Here is a 14851-nt window from a genome sequence, read left to right as displayed (position 1 = left end):
CTTCAGCAAATGTGGCTTCGCCGTCGTTTTGCCTTATTTCTTGCGATGGCTCCACTGCTCCATACCTGAGTAAGAACTCGTCAAATCCTCCACAAAAATACAAAACTCCTCAAAAACCTTGAGGTTCTGCTAGTTTCTTCTAAAAAAAAAGACTCTGTGTAGACATAGCACTAAGCGTAAACTTGAGGAGGATTTTAGAGAGTTTCCAATCAGTTTCCACTTCAAAAAACTCATTGTGAACATGCTCCAAGGTTGTGTTCACACCAAGTAACTCTATAAAAACCAAGAGGCGTTCAAAAACTACAAGGAGTTTTTATTGGAGAGTTTCTGCTTCAAAAACTCAGCGAAAACACTCAGTGCGAACACACCCCAACTCTCCAATCGAAACTTGTGGCTTTTGAACTCCTCATTAGTTTTTGGATAGTTTTTACTCCAAAAAAAGAAAACCCCGCTTTGAAAAAGGCCCGAGGGACAAAAACAAAGTGCTTACTTCTCTAAAGTGGCTCCTGATGGACTCTGATTCAAGCTAGGCACTGTATAATCAAGATGCTGAAAAAAGGGGAAAAAAACTGTTCTAAAACTCTTCAAAACCTTTTTAGAAATAGAAAAGCTCCTTCAAAATGTCCCCAACAAAAGAACATTTCCTGAAGCAGTTTCTGCTTGAAAAACTTGTGCCACACACACAGTTTTTTTAATTCTTTGAAGTGGCTCCGCTACAAAATCCTCCTGAAAAAAAAGCCGCATCAAAAACTCTTGAAAAACTTTTCTTATTGATTTCTATGAATCCTATTTGCTGCCCATATAAGATTTTTTTTTATAGAATTTTATCATTTTGAAAGACAACTACTGGAATTAAAAATAAAAGGTCGCGTCACTTTTTTTTTCAAGTTGTCTTTTGTGGTATAGTTAGTTTTCTGAATTTTCCTTCAATGTGGCTTCTACAGATTTTACACAGATTCATGAAATGCGGCTTTTTTGAAAAAAAGAAAAAAAAAGTTGCGCAACTTTACTCCAGTCCCCACCTCCGAAATGATTTTATGTATGGCAGTTATTTTGGTGCATTTTTTTGTGTGACTTTTCTCTCTTAAAAGTTGCAAAACGAATTAAAGGCAGAAAGATAACTTTGGGCTTTGTGAAAAATTCATGAATCACGTGCGCCATTTTGATGGATTTGGAGCAAAAAAAAAAATGCCAAGATACTAAATTGAGCAAAACAAGACCACAAATGATGAATTGGGCCTCAGGGTTAAAGTTTTGGTTCAGGACCACCACTGTGAGAGCACAAGTGTGATGAAAGAAGATACATAAACTCACGGACAAAAATGTATTTTGGAAGGGGGCATGGTCCTTTGCGACTGGTGGGTTTGGGCCCCATATCCTGTGATAGGCAGGACCTCCAGAGAATGTGACGTGTTACAGCTTAGTCAGCGTTACTGTCATTTGTGAGTGATGGAGAGAAGTGACTCTTCCCTCCCAGCTGAAATCACAGTTCCAGTTCTGTTTCCTTGTGTTTTTGCTCTTGTGACAGTTCACCGATGTATTGTGCAATGAGCCAAGGTTTATATGTGAACCCAGGGCATCGATGACTTCTCATATTTTGACCTTACTTAGTGCTGAAGCATTAAGATTTCCCTTCACCAGGACTAAGGGTCCGCGGCCTCCCTCTGATAACAGCCCATAGCATTATCCTCCTCCACCACCAGCGGCACAATGCAGTCGGGGGGTAACGTCCTCCTGGAATCACCAGACTCCTCCATCAGACGCAGATAGAGAAGTGCAATCCGTCACTGCACAGAACACATCTCCTCCAGTCCAGTGGAGGCGGCTTTACACCACTCCATCCGACGCTCGGCATTGTGCTTGGTGATGTACGGCTGCATGCAGCTGCTCGGCCATGAAACTCCTGGCGGGGGCGCAGTGTTTGTGCTGATACCAGAGGAGGTCTGGACTCTGCAGTTATGGGGTCAGCAGAGCGGTGGTAACTTTTCTGCCCTCTTCTCCTCAGCACTTGGCCCCCCACTGAGGTCTCCATTGCGTCGCTGAGTTGCTTTGGTTCCTTCCACTTCTTTGCAATATCCCTCACAGGTGATGGGGGAAGATCCTGGAGGAGAAATGTCATGGACGGACTTGTTACCCTGGTGGCTCCTATTACAGGACTGCGCTGGTATCAGGGAGCTCCGCACCACCGGCCACTCTGTCACATGGTAGTAAAGGCGGACGGCATGGCGGGGGGGCCAGAGGTTATACACCAGGGAGGAGGGGGCAGATGTCATACACCAGGGGGTAATGAAGACGGACTTTATACCGGGGGCAACGTGCGGCCCATACTTTTCTCCCTATAGTGTCCTCGGAGCAGGTTGTTGGTCCTCATAGAGATAGAGTCTGCCTGAACAAAGAGATACAAAGTCATTACTTTAATTGGAGCATATTAATGTTTCCTGGACCCTGATCCTTTGTGGTGGGCGCCACATTCTGGAGATAATTCAGAGGCTAAAGTTGTGGTCACAGCTGCTAATGGTTTTCGCACATAGTCAACAGGACAAATAAAACCTCAGTTTCCTTGTGCTGGAGGATGCTGCGTCCTCCTAACCGCACTGGGAGGTAAATTACAGTTTCCTGACATTTGTTTGGGGCCACATGTGGGAGATTTTGTGACTTCCTGCTCTGTAAGGAGCTGCGAATATTAACAGACCTTAAAGTGACACTTAAGAGACAGTCACACTTTCTACAAGGCTGTGAATTCGATGCCCATGTAAATACCACTTTTGGCTGCTCTCCTCAATGTCCTTTTTCCCTTTTTCAGGATAGTGGACGTTAAACTATTTCCATAGCTCCAAATCGTCATGATTTTTTTTTCTACTTTTTATTTTTTGATCTTCTCCTCTCATTGTCTTTATGTAAATTTAAATTGTCATAATTTTTATTATTTTTTGTGGTGCAAGAAAAAAAAATTCCTTTGTGTTTTTCTTTTTTACCCCAGTTCTTTAAACTTAAAAAAGTATTCCAAATATAAGGAACTTATTGTAGGCGCTGTTTATATTAATTTAATTTTTGACTTTTGTTTTATTTATTTTCACAATAATTCGTTTTTATAGGACTTTTTTTTTTTAAATTTGGTTAATTTTTATTAGTCCCATGTAAAGGACATCTGCAAACCAAAAAAACATGGCTGCTTCCCAAAACAACCCCACACCTGAGCGCAGGTTGTCTCTGAAGCTCATCCTCATTCAATGGAGTCGCAATACCACACACAACCTGCAGATTGATGTGGCGCTGTTTTCTTTAGCCTCCAGGTTAATAACTATTATGATCAGAATAGTTTGTTGTTCTAAGTTTTAGCTTTATTTTAACAAATGAATCTTCGGCTCTACAGCTGTTGAAAAACTACAACTCTCAGCATGACCAACAAAATGTCCCCCAAAATGGTATAAAAAAAATTGTCAACTCACTACTCAAAAAAATAAGCCCTCGCACAACTCCACTGATGAAAAAATAATAAAAGTCTGGTACTCGCATAAGCGCACTGAATTGTGTCACTATGTCAATTTTTTTTACCGCACAATGAACGCCGTAAAATCAAAAGCCAAAACAAATGTCGGAATTGTGTTTTTTTTTTCATCATTTCACTGCACTTGGAATTTTTTTCTCATGTTTTTCAGTACATTATTTGGTAAAATGAATGGTTGGCAAAAAAAAAAATAAATAAAAAGTTATGGCTCTTTGAAAAGAGGGATGAAAACAACAGAAGTGCAAAGTTTTAAAAAAAAGTAGACACTCTGTTACTTTAACACCTGTTCACACCTAAGTCTTTTGGACTGTTTTTAAGATCTCTAGATTTTTTAAAGTTGCTCCCAATCTTATATGCCCCACCCCCGCAGCAAAATCCCTCTGCAACATAAGAAGACACATAGTAAGGTCCCTGCTAGAGATTTTGCAATGGGGATGCTCAAGTTACACCTCTGTATAAAAATCCAAAATTGTATTCCGTTATATTAATAGGATCTGAATGTTCCCTGTACAGAACTACAAATCCAAAATACAGGAATGATAAAATTCTGTCCACCTGCAGCCACCACTAGGGGGAACTCACTGCATACAAATTTCTATATCTGCTTTGAAATCAATGGGAAGATATGCAGCAATTTCACCCTTGCAGGCATCGTTTCTGTGAGCACCTCCGCAGCCTGCAATGACCAATAAGAACTTTTAATCAGTTGCACATAAAATGAAGATAATATAGACTTTGGATGTCGTGTCCCTTTAAGATGTCGTGTCCCTTGTATAATGTTTATGTATATTGGAACCTTTTATCGTGTCATCATTTACTTTGCACGTGTAAAACTTATGCAGAAAAGTGGAAATATTTTGGGCCTTGGGCAGCGCTTTCTCCTATAATCATGACTGACAAGTGCGTGTAGACATTTACTTACCCCCGGGGACATTTTTTTTGCTTTTTCTGCTGAACGTCTCAGGTAACTGATATAATACTGCTATACAGTGGGGAATGCAGTATAGGAGTGATGACAGTATGGGGCTGATTGGCAAACCTAGGTATAGTTAGTATATACAATCCGTGTGTGCAGCTCCTGGACAGGTCACATACTGAAAAGTTCCTCTGGTTTAGGTTTTCATCACATGCACTTTTTAAAACCTATTTTTGGTGTTTTTCTGACATTTTTAAGTGATTTTTGGTGCTTTTAATTTTTAAATTAGGCCATGTTCCCACATGCAGAAACTATTTTTAACCCTTGGTTTTTTTTGCACCAAAATATGCAATAGCAAATTGCTCAGATTATTGCCTTTCCTGCCTTTTTTATACTTTTCTTCCACTTTTTTATGCATTTTTGGTGCAGATTTTATGCGTTTGTTTTTTTTAGTGCAGAAACTCAAGCATTCTTCGATAAAACCATGTACTAACATAGCAGAAATGATGCATTTTTTCGGCTTTATTTTTGTGTCTGCAGAAAATTTCTTGCATTTATTAGTTCAATCAAAGTGGATGTGATTTCATGACAACTCATGATCACTGCGTTTAAAGACGATGTGCACTGTACATTTTTTGGTGCATTTTTTTCCCTTTAGGTTTCTATGGGGAGCCTGAAAAAAAAACATGCAAGATATGCAGCTGCGTTTGTAAGGTCAGAATCCCAGCGTTTCTGCATGAAAAAAGCTCTGCTTCAAATCGACACCAAAAAACGCTTAAAAAAAGGGAGAAATGTTTAAAAAAAAACACTGGAGAAATGCAATTATCAGAGCAGATTACTATGGGGTATTTTGGGGCAAATATCTGCAGATCTTGCACTTGGGAAAATGGCCTGAGAAACTGCAATTGCTTTTTTTACATGGGTTTTTCAGGCACGTCTTAAAAGTCTGTAGGAAAAACACAGAAAAAAACGCAACTTTTAGGTCTAAGTGGGAACATGGCCTTAATGTGTTTCAGTACGTGCACTTTATTTAGTTGCATTTTATTACAAGTCATAGATCAAATGATTTCAAGATTCCTCCTAGAATCACAATGTCTAATGTCAAAAGTGGCGCACAAAAAAAACGCAATACTCATTAACAATAAAAATAACAACAGTGAAGGAAAAATTACACAAAGTCTCCAAAGTTAGGTGACACCCAGTGCATGCTGGGATTTAAAAAAAAAAAAAAAAAAAAAAAAACACGAGAGAAAAAAAAAAAACTTGAAAAAAAGATAGTGAAAACAAAAGAATGGCACAGAAAAAAAATGCAGCTAAATGTTGCTTTTAATAAAAAAAAAACACCAAGGAAATTTTTTTTTTTTACTAAAAGTGGTGCGTACGAAGGCTGCTATAATTATAATTAGTGATTTGATAATATAGAACGTTTGATAATCCGGCATAGGTCTGCGCCATAATATAGAAATCTGAGATGGAGAAAAGTGAGCGGAGAAAGTCAAGGAGGAAATCGCCTATTTCCTTCCTTACTTTTCATTATGTATCATTTTGGACTTTCTTCCTGGAGTTTCTTCACTGTGACACGTGAGTTTTCTTTACTTGTCCTATTTTCTTGCAGCTGCAGAGGGTTTGGAGCTCCGACTAATGTAAAGATAATTTAAAGGGATATTTCCAACACTAAAAGTTATCATCTATCCAAAGAATAGGAGACAATTTGTAAATCACTGGGGGTCTGATTACTGGGATCCCCACCCATCCTGAAATTGGGGCTCTGAAATATCCATTGAAATGAAGCTGTGGACGCGCTGATAAAAACTTAGCCCCCTATGTCCTGCAATCCCATAGTGAAATAATGGAGCAGTGTCCAACAGTGCCTAAGATCCCAAATTATGTATCCATCTCCTGGCTTCACAACGCCTCCATAAGACCTGGATCATATGCAGGACATCTCTCTCTAAGCTGCACTGCTCAAGTGCCTGTAACAAACTCTCCTCCACCCAACAAATCAATAAACATTACTAAATAGATCTCTTAGACCTGGTAAGGCTGGTATACTTACTGTCAAAATCTGTGTCTGAATGGCTGTATAACCCTATCTAAAAGTTTAATCAGTTCTCTGCTTACTCAGCCTGAGCGCCTCAGTGTCCCTCCTCCCTGCTGCGATCTCACGCTGCTCAGTACAAGCTGTAGCTGTAAGATTTGGATGGGAAGAGATTGAATACATTGGACTCATGAGGAGAGATTAGTGAAAGCCGTTTTGAGCAGAATCGCTCAAATCGGCGGGCAGATTTGATACAAATAAAATCTGTCCACACCTAAAGTGCCCTGATTGCTGTGAAAAGACATTTATTATACTCTGAGTTCTCTCCAGACCACAAAGAATAATTAACGGGAAGGATGGATGGGGTTAAAAAAATAATAAAATACTTTGTACTCACCTGTCCTGGGCGCTCACCTTTAATACGCCGCCTCCACCGCTGCCACAGCTCAGCTGTCCTCTGCGCAGGTCTTCACCTCTTCTAGTGCTGAGGCCAAAGATTGGCTTCACATGGTTACATGGTGAATGACACACATCATTGGCGTGGTAACGTTGGGGGTGAACACGTGTTGCCCCACACATGACTACATCAATTATTTGCGTCATGCTCACCATGACCATTTGAGGTCAACACTTCCGTGCCAGAAGAACCAAAGACCCACCTGGAGCACCAGAGAACTATGGGATGAGGACAGGTGTGGGCCTAGGACATGAGGGTATAATGTATTTATAAATTTAGCTCTAGTCAGTCTCCAAAAGAAGACAGAAATATGCCATCTGGCTAACATTTTGCTGGATTTGAGTGAATTGAAACCGTCTGAGATGGTCTAGTGAATCCTGCATTGATCAGGGGGCTGGACCAGATGACCCCGGAGGTCCCTTCCAACTCTAAAACTTTATGATTCAAAATTTTGGGAAAATTCGGAAAAAATTATAACCATTATGGATCGATTACTGATCTCTGCTCATGAGATTTTTCATTCTATAGCTGGACTCATATAATGCATATTGTAGAGACATTGATTATCAGAACAAGTACACCAGTCTCTTCAGGTCTAACAGATCTATTTAATAATATATGCAGTTTCCATTTTGAAGTCTGCCTCTATGGTACCATGATGTGCCCTCCTTGGCGCTACCTTTCTCTTCTACAACCCACCGACCCGTGAATACATTTTGCAGTCACTTCTCTCAACTGTTACCTCGGTGCCCTTCAGACAGGCGAATTTATATTTAGCTGGTGTATATTAGGTGCCAAACCAATTTGAACCCATTAAAAAAAAATATTTCAACTCTTAAAAATATTCAAAGAGCGTAAAGTTCAGGAATCCAGGGTCTGTGGATGAGGGGTAAGATGGTGGGCGTGGTGGGGAACTGGGTTATTTCATATCAGCGGCATGGGGTCAGATCATGGAGCTATCTCTCTCGGATTTGCAGCGTTCCTGGATCATAAAGTGCCAAACTATGTCCGACGAGGAACGATTAGAGGATCTGGGAATGTTTAGCTTGCAAAAAAGAAGGCTGAGAGGAGACTTAATAGTTGTCTACAAATATATGAAGGGCTGTCACACTGTAGAGGGATCAGCTTTATTCTCATTTACACATGGAAACACGAGAAGCAATGGGATGAAACTGAAAGGGAGAAGATACAGATTAGATATTAGAAAAAAAATTTTTACAGTGAGGGTGATCAATGAGTGGAACAGGCTGCCACGAGAGGTGGTGAGTTCTCCTTCAATGGACGTCTTCACACAGAGGCTGGACAGACATCTGTCTGAGATGGTTTAGTGACTCCTGCGTTGAGCCGGGGGTTGGACACGATGACCCTGGAGGTCCCCTCCAACTCTACCATTCTATGATTCTATGAAATTAATAGACTCTGAATATAATTTTAATGCAATCAGCAACTTTGCAGAACACTAATCCATTCGCAAACTACACTGGGCATGGCACTTTATGTTGTGGAGTATACATTGGCACCGTTTGCACCAGCTGTTGGGTTTAATCGTTCAGTTCCATGACCCAGGGCAGAACATAATGTAAGCACGGCCCTAAATATGCGAATCCCCCGATGCACGTTCCAACAGGTAACACGGGCACGGATCACGCACAATCAACATTACTCAACTTTCTCCACATTCCAGAATGCAGTGATGCAAACTACGATGACGGGAAGCGGCCGATGCTCAAATTCCTCTTCTCCAAATATTGTTGTTTTTTTTACTTTTTTGTTATTCTGGAAAATAGAATAAGTGGAACCGGTTATGACTCATTTGTTACAATGAGTTGGGTTTGAGGTGCGGTTACAAACACTGTGTGTCCTAAAGAGTGACGGAGACATCTGGATACAGTGAGAGGAGTTTCCTTCGCTGCTGGGACTCGATTTTACACGTTGGTAATTATCGCATCCAGTTTCCCACAGCAGCACAGGAGATCGGCAGCTGCTCGGCTCCGCATCCACCCAGTGTTAACCTCCGTACTAATTGGAAACACAGGGAGAGTCATGTTGTGAAAGTGTCCGCTCAGCCGGATGTCACAAGACAGCGTTAAAATGTCACAATGACAAGTGCAATTGCGTACTACAGTGCTCAGCATAAATGAGTACACCCCATCAGATTTGTCAGAAAACCTTTAATTTACATTTTCCACAGGATACCATACTACAAAATACTCCCATGAATGTGCATCATTGACTGCAAACAAAATTTGTTATTTTGCGCACCGCCAAAAATTCATTCAAGTCCATGTTGCAAAAATTAGTACACCCCAATGAAAGTGTAGGGCCTCGTTCAGACGTCAGTTTTTTTTCTCACGTAAGATAAAAACTGACCTATTATTTTGATAAGTTTGATCAGAGTGTGGTCCAAGTGTCATCAGTTTTTATCGTACGTGGAGAAAAAAAAGTTTCTCTACTTTCTCCTTTCTCTTTTCTGACACTCCGTGAAAATCGGATGTCAGTTAGATTTTTTCAAAGACTCATAGACTTACATTGCCAGTTTTGATCAAAATCGGACATGTCTTTGCGATTTTGCATGGAACACTCAGTTTGCAAAAAATCAAGGACATCTGAATGGCCCCGTAGACTATTACGGGTACGACTGCTATCCGTGAAAAACACACACAGAATTCGTACGTGAAAAACGGACGTCTGAATGAGGCCTTGAGATCAAAGCTAACGTTTAGACTTCAAAATTCTAATTAACAAGAATTCAACCACGAATAAGTCTAATTATTAATTGCACAGGTGTTCGGCAAACAGGTGACCTTACTTAACAAACAAAAGCCCTTCCCATTTTGTGCTGTTAGCAATGGCACCACATGGTAGAGAAATGTCACAAGAATTCAGAAAGAAAATAATTTTTTTTATAAAAGAAAGGTGAAGGCTACAAGAAGATCAGAAAGCTTTACTTATCATCAGATACTGGAGCAAAAGAAATACAAAAATGTTACAAAGATGGAACCACGACCACTTCACAGAGATTTCCAGGTGACTATGGAAGTTAACACCTGAATAGGAGAGTCTACTGATGAGAAGGGTTGAAGAAAATCGACATGCAAGATCACTGCAGTCAGCTGAAGAAGTAAAAGCCAAACAGGGGTGAGTGTTTCCCGTGACATAATACAGCGTACACTGCAGAGGAGCGGCATGCATGAGGGTCATCCACGAAGGAAGCCGCTCCTAAAGCCCAGACACAAAAAGCCGCCTATAATTTTCCATGTTGAAAAATATTAAGACTACTAGGACTCTATACTCTACACAATGTGCTGCCATCACTTCGGACCTCGGTAGACGAGCACTTTTCCAACATGACAATAATCCCAAACAACACACATCCTGGGTGAAAGTGACTCAGTGGCCAAATGTCTCCTGATCTGACTCCAAATCAAACACCTATAGGGAATTCTGAAGAGACAAGTTGTCATCTCTTTCCATCCAGCATCCAGGCTCTAAAAGAGGTCGTTCTTGAAGAATAGACAAAGATAAATATCACAATATGTCACCAACTTGTTCATTCCAGGCCTAGAAGACTTGGTGCTGTCCTTAAAAATCATGTAGGTCATACACAATACTAGATGTAGTGGTTTTGATGTGGGGTGTTCTCGTTTTTGCATCAACTAATTTGAGTAAAAAATTAAGATTTAGTAATGAAGGTTATATTATTAACCTTATTTCATGTTATGGGTTAAAAAATGATCAATGATCAGTCTTGTCAAAATTTTGGAAATTGTTCTTGCGTTTATTGAGATACTGATTAAAATCTTACTTTTCAAAGGGGGTGTACTCATTTATGTTGAGCATTGTATATTACATCATTAGCACTTACAAATGGTACATTTTCCCCTCAATTTTGCCGCATCTCACAGAAAATTGATTGCCACTGATCTGAAAATAGGAAATATATATATTTTACTGTTCCTTATGTATAAGAATATGACTACTATAATACTCTCCCCTATGTACAAAATATAACTACTATAATACTGCTCCTATGTACAAGAATAAAACTACTATAATACTGCCCCTATGTACAAGAATATAACTACTATAATACTGCCCCTATGTACAAGAAAATAACTACTATAATACTGCCCCTATGTACAAGAATATAACTACTATAATACTGTCCTTATGTACAAGAATATAACTACTATAATACTGCCCCTATGTACAAGAATATAATTACTATAATACTGCTCCTATGTACAAGAATAAAACTACTATAATACTGCCCCTTTGTACAAGAATATAACTACTATAATACTGCCCCTATGTACAAGAAAATAACTACTATAATACTGCCCCTATGTACAAGAATATAACTACTATAATACTGTCCTTATGTACAAGAATATAACTACTATAATACTGCCCCTATGTACAAGAATATAATTACTATAATACTGCTCCCTATGTACAAGAATATCTCTACTATAATACTGCTCCTATGTACAAGAATATAACTACTGTAATACTGCCCGTATGTACAAGAATATAACTACTATAATACTGCCCCTATGTACAAGAATATAACTACTATTATACTGCCCCCTATGTACAAGAATATAACTACTATAATACTGCCCCTATGTACAAGAATATAACTACTATAATACTGCCCCTATGTACAAGAATATAACTACTATAATACTGCCCATATGTACAAGAATATAACTACTATAATACTGCCCCCTATGTACAAGAAAATAACTACTATAATACTGCCCCTATGTACAAGAATATAACTACTATAATACTGCTCCTATGTACAAGACTATAACTACTATAATACTGCCCCTATGTACAAGAATATAACTACTATAATACTGCTCCTATGTACAAGAATATAACTACTATAATACTGCTCCTATGTACAAGAATATAACTACTATAATACTGCCCCTATGTACAAGAATATAACTACTATAATACTGCCCATATGTACAAGAATATAACTACTATAATACTGCTCCTATGTACAAGAATATAACTACTGTAATACTGCTCCTATGTACAAGAATATAACTACTATAATACTGCCCCTATGTACAAGAATATAATTACTATAATACTGCCCATATGTACAAGAATATAACTACTATAATACTGCCTCCTATGTACAAGAAAATAACTACTATAATACTGCCCCTATGTACAAGAATATAACTACTATAATACTGCTCCTATGTACAAGACTATAACTACTATAATACTGCCCCTATGTACAAGAATATAACTACTATAATACTGTCCTTATGTACAAGAATATAACTACTATAATACTGCCCCCTATGTACAAGAATATAACTACTATAATACTGCCCCTATGTACAAGAATATAACTACTATAATACTGCCCCTATGTACAAGAAAATAACTACTATAATACTGCCCCTATATACAAGAATATAACTACTATAATACTGTCCTTATGTACAAGAATATAACTACTATAATACTGCCCCTATGTACAAGAATATAATTACTATAATACTGCTCCCTATGTACAAGAATATAACTACTATAATACTGCCCCTATGTACAAGAAAATAACTACTATAATACTGCCCCTATATACAAGAATATAACTACTATAATACTGTCCTTGTAGCATCGGCGTCTCTGCCCCGTTCTAGGCAGAGACGCCGTCCTTCTCACCTCCCCGCTCCTGGCGCGGCATCCTCCAGCGCTGCTCTCCCCGCTGCTTCCGGCACGCGCTCCTTCCCCGGCAGTGTGCTTAGGGCGCGCGCGCGCGCGCTCCCCCTCTCTTAAAGGGACCGCGCGCGCCGTCCTAAGGAGTCCCCGGCCAATTGCCGGAGGACCTCCCATATAAAAGGCACCTCCTCCAAAGTGGAGGTGCCCGAGCAATGTTGTAGCACTGTTCACTACTCTGCTTCAGCCCTCAGGTCCCGTTGCCAGTTACCTGCCAGATACCTGCCAGATTCCTGCCAGTCTGCTGTCTAATTCCTGCCTGATATCCTGCTACCTGCCTGCTAGTCTACCTGGAGGCTCTGCCGTCACGTGCTGTGACCACCTGCCTGTCCAGTGACTCCTGCCCGCTCACCTGGGAGCGCTCATCTGCTGCCTGTCTGCTAGCCTACCTGGAGGCTCTGCCGTCACGTGCTGTGACCACCCGCCTGTCCAGAGACTTCTGCCCGCTCACCTGGGAGCGCTCATCTGCCGCCTGTCTGTTGGTCTTCCTGGAGGCTCCGCCGTCACATGCTGTGACCACCCGTTTATCCAGAGACTCTCGCCTGCTCACCTGGGAGCTCACGTCTACCATCAGCCGCCACAGGTCGTACCAACCCTTTACCTAGAGACTGCCCCGGTCACTTGCCGTGACCTCCTGCCCGTTCTTCTAGAGACTGTCCCGGTCACCTGCTGTGACTGCCTGCCTGGTCGCCACCCGCTCCCTTACAAGGACCGCCCCCTTGTATAGTAGCTCAGAGGTTCCGCCTCCCAGTCCCGTTACAGTTTGCTCGGGCCATGGAACCCGGTGGCACCCAAGCTCCCTCGCTCTCTGACCTATACCATGAACTCTCCCGTCAGAGATCCCAGCAGGAGTCCATCCTGAACCACCTGCGGAATGTCAACTCCCGCCTGGACACACTGTCTGCTCCACCAGCAACCACCGCTAGTGTCACGACTCGCGCCCCGGCAGCACCGTTGCCCACCAATACCATGGCATCCTGTCTCGGACCCCGGCTGTCTGCACCTCCTCGCTTCGGAGGGGACCCCGCTCAAGCTCGGGGCTTCATAAACCAGTGCACCCTGCACTTTGAACTCTTGACTCACCAGTTTATCTCCGACCGGGCCAAAGTGGCATTCATCATGTCCCATCTCACTGGGGAGGCACTGGCATGGCTTAACCCCCTGTGGGAGAGAGGGGATCCCCTGGTGTCCGACCTGTCATCTTTCCTCATTGCTTTCCGGAGAGTCTTCGATGAACCGGGACGAAAAACCTCATCTGCCTCCTCTTTGCTACGTCTCCGTCAAGGGAGTCTCACCGTGGGCCAATATGCCATACGGTTCCGCACCCTCGCTTCTGAGCTTGCCTGGGATAATGAGGCCCTGGTGTCCGTCTTCTGGGAGGGCCTTTCCGGTCGGATTAAAGATGAGCTCGCCGGTCGGGATATTCCTACCACCCTGGATGACCTGGTGTCGTTGGCTACCCGGATTGACATCCGGTTTCAAGAACGCACCAAAGAGACCACCCGAGAGAGAAGGTTTCCCCGCCTAGCTCCTACTTTCCAGAAACCTGTCTCCTCTTCTGTCACTCCCCGGGCACACTCACCCGAGCCCATGCAGGTCGACCAGACCAAGATGGTCAAATCTCGCCAGGAGTCTCGCCGAGCCGAGGGGAGCTGCTTCTATTGTGGCAGTAAGGAGCACTTGATTCGTTCCTGCCCGGAGAGGCCGGGAAACTCCAGTGTCTAGGACCGCTCGGAGAGGTCACCCTAGACAAAAATAAATCCTCTCCAACCCTGACTTTGTCTGTATCTATCTCCTGGGGAGAGACCCGTCACTTTGAACTCGCCCACCTGGATTCTGGATCCGCTGGAAACCTCATCTCCCAGTCCCTGGTTGAGAAATACCGTATTCCCACCAAGTCTCTGGCTGAACCCTTGTCGGTCGCCTCAGTGGATGGAAGACTCCTTCCGGTGACCATCCTGCTCGCCACGGAACCCATAACCCTGCAGGTGGGAATGCTGCACTCTGAGGTAATCTCCTTCCATGTGTTGCCCGGACTCTCCCACTCCCTGTTGCTAGGTCTACCTTGGCTCCAAACACACGAACCCGTGTTGAACTGGCATTCCGGTGAAGTACTCCGGTGGGGGCCGGACTGCCATAAGACCTGCCTGGTTCCAGTTCGTCCGGTTCGTCCTCCACCTA

This window comes from Phyllobates terribilis, unplaced genomic scaffold, assembly GCF_046119375.1.
Source record: "Phyllobates terribilis strain yellow unplaced genomic scaffold, ASM4611937v1 Scaffold_9__5_contigs__length_417890890, whole genome shotgun sequence".
NCBI lineage: Eukaryota > Metazoa > Chordata > Amphibia > Anura > Dendrobatidae > Phyllobates > Phyllobates terribilis.
This window is presented reverse-complemented; position numbering follows the sequence as displayed.